The sequence below is a fragment of the Lygodium microphyllum genome, chromosome 7 (assembly GCF_053477565.2).
Source record: "Lygodium microphyllum isolate KBCC chromosome 7, Lygodium_microphyllum_v1.1.10, whole genome shotgun sequence".
Classification (NCBI taxonomy): domain Eukaryota; kingdom Viridiplantae; phylum Streptophyta; class Polypodiopsida; order Schizaeales; family Lygodiaceae; genus Lygodium; species Lygodium microphyllum.
Genome location: NC_141141.1, coordinates 59166969 through 59170386, shown reverse-complemented (window position 1 = coordinate 59170386; position 3418 = coordinate 59166969).

The following is a 3418-nucleotide window of genomic DNA, read 5'->3' as shown; positions in this document are numbered from 1 at the left end:
CCATTATTTGTCAAACTTGCATTTTCCTTATGCTTATAGCTTGAGCACATGTAATTCTTTCATGATTTTTTGGCAATTATCAATGTGGAATGAATGAATCAAGCGAAGATCTTTGGTCTCACTTTTTTACATATGCTACGTGAGCAAAACGACTGCTTTTAGGTAGTGCATGCAAGTGTGTTCTTGCTCATTGCCTGTCACACTGACCATTCTAGGAGGTATTCTTGATACTCATAAGCCAACATTTCTAGTCCACATGAATAGAGAGATATGCAAATAATTTCACCCTGTTAATTGATTTCTTTGTTGAGGCACTTTATCACTAATCAATTCTCATTATATATCATTTTCTTTGCCGTTTCCACAATAGATTTTTGTTATTTGTTTATTGATGGTTCTAGTCAAGAAGAACATTTTTGAGCTGGTGTAAGGTTGATGCACTTCCAAATTTGTAGTTTGTATCCCAATTTGTTGAAGCACTATGGGTTTCTTACTAGGTAGAGTTGACTGTTCTAGTTGCACCAATGGTTGCGACATTTGGGTTTCCACCTTTTATTTAGATGTAGTATCCATAGGGTTAGTGGGTTTAACCATGGTAGCAGTTGAGAACAATGGCTTAGTTGGATCCTTGGATAATTTGGAAGTATTCTTAGGCACACTAATTTTTTATGTGGCATTGTTGACATTTTTGTTTCCTTTTTATTATATATCCTACAATTGTTTCCCTTTAGGTCCTATTTCTATGGCTTGAGTAGTGGCATGGGCCTATTACTGTTGTGTTTCACATTTCTATTTTAGTGATGATAGATTCTACTTACGAGAATTTGGTGGTTTCATGTAAGTAGAAACTAGGGTGGTCATTGTCTGCATTCAACATGTCTACTATCTCCTTATTAGGGGTTTTTTGGATTGGTCTAAGTGGTAATGTTAGGGCTTGGAAGTTTTATCCCACAGTCTTGAGAAGATGGACTTCTTAGACTTTCTAGATGTGACATTATTAGCACTATCACAAAGAGGTCATTGGTCCTTGGAAGTATCCTTGGTTGTCCCTTAGGGATCCATTTTCTTAGATTGGGTAGCTGCACTAACTACAATACTAGATTTCATGTTTCTATTTAGGTGACAAAGCCACTTTGATTTTGGGTGACTTTAAACACTGAGTATTGGAAACTAGCTTGGGAGGCATCAGTATAGGTGGATCTTTGTCTCCTTGTTAAGACTTCCTTTTTTAGTTTGAGCAACATCTTAGGAAAGAGGCTACTTTATATCATTTCTTTTTGTTGATGGCTTTTTAGATGCCATTGCTTTCTCTTGAGGACTGACAAGATTTGGCTAAGGTTGTTATACATTAGTCTCATGCATCTTTTGCCAATAGATAAGATTTGGCCTTTTGGTTCCTAAAGGCCAAATCTTAGTTGTTTGGACCTTGACCTTGATGTTGATCTATGTTTCAATCTGTTTCTCCTTTTCCTTGCTTTGGATAAAACTTAAGTTGTGGTTGGTGGAGGTGGTTGTATAGGTGGTTTAGACAACGAGATCCATCAATTTCTCACATAGTATTCTTGAGCACCTAATAATGCGTTGGAGATCCATTGAAGTATTGTGCTAACTCTCCATCAATGTTTGTAATGGCATTCCCAAGATCTTTGCTTCCTTTTGTGTATTGGTCTTTTCTTGCAAATTTAGAAGCTATTGAGTTGCTCTTAGTAGGTGGGATCTTCTTTTTTGTGCGAGGAGGATTTTGACTAAGCATTTACCTTCTCTCCCCATATGCATTGACTAGTTTCTTAAGAACTTCCTTATTATCCCATCCCGCATTTTTGTTTAGAGGTAGGCTTCTTGTCTTTCCCTTTGGAATTGGCAAGGAGACCTTTGCTAAAAGCTATGATTAGCTTGACACCAAGTAGATCAAGTGTATATGGTATGCTTCATAGTCCATGTTGCATTTGGTGGTGCACTTGAAAGTTTTTCCAATCACGACTTTCTCCCCTATATATTTGAAGTTATGAAGCACACAAAAGATGATGATTATGCTTTCAGTTTCTATGGTCATGAGACTTTTGCATTTGTTTAGGAGTGAATATGTATCTCCTCTATAGGATTTAATAAGTACATGTGTTAGGAAAAGGTTAAAGTGTGTGATTTTAGTCCATGCAACATAGGTTAAGATGTTATAATCTACTCCTTTATCAATGAGGGTTTCAATGACATGCTCTCATTTCACCATCAATTTGACCCTAAGATAGGCATGCAGGATTAGTTTTTCCTCTTTGGGGTGGCCAGTGGTTGTAGATTTCACCTTTCAAATTGAGATGTTGCATCTTATAGGCTCATTTTGGCTACTATTGGATGCATATCATTTAGGGAAATTGTGGTATATATGAGCAATGCCGCCCTCATTGCAGCTCAAGTATGCCTGATTTTCAATCAAAGTTTGATATGGAGTTTGTATACCTAAAGAAGACATTTCACTAATGTCCTTTTCACTAGAAGCTACTTTGTGCCTCGCATAAATCTTCTAGAACATCCTTCCATAGTGAATCCATTTCTATTGTGAGTGTTGGGTATTGCATGTAGTGGCTTGATCTGAAGTGAAACTTATGCAAGTATGGTCTTCAGCTTAAGATGAAGTTTTCCTATGTAAAAGAGCAAGTTGTGAGGCTTCTTTTAAGTTTATGAGGTCAATCCTTATTGTTTTTGGTCTTGGATTGTCTACAAAAGAAAATAATTGGAACACAAAAAATAATAAGGACAAATCCATGAAAGAAACTGAATAAAAGGAATATCTACTTTGTAGCTTGAATTGCAACAAAAAACAATAAGTTCAAGGGTGGAACACTAATTTTCTATGGTCCCAATGCACCAATAAGCTGACCTAGGGTCTCACTTGCAAACTCCATATCCTACTAGGTTACAAGAAGATTCCTAGTGTGCTATTTGTGAGTGCGTATGTGTGAGATGAGAAGCTAAGACCTTGTGTTGCTAGGAATCTCTAACAATATGTGCAAGTAGTGAGGTGATTCTCTATGGGGTGCCTGTGTGTTACGTTGTACAAATGGGTCATGTTAAGTATGGAGAAAGTGCAACTACTTTGGAGCTCAATGGGTGTGGGTGAGTTTGCAATAGTTTGTGCCATCTAATTGGGCTTGATTGATGTGAGGCAAGTGTATCCCAAAGGTCATGTATTGTTGATATGCAAATGAGCAAGGGTTTCCTAGTAAATGCAAGTGATGGTGTGTTATTACTTATATGTGTGTGTGGTCATGGTCTGGGCACTACATATACGAAGGTTCAATTTTTCTAAGAACTACCTAGGTTCTTCTCCTAGTTGACCTATCCTAATGCACCCTCACTAATCTCCTAGACTAGATGGACTTTGTATGTGCTAACCTAAGGGATGTGTCCATGCCTAATGCAT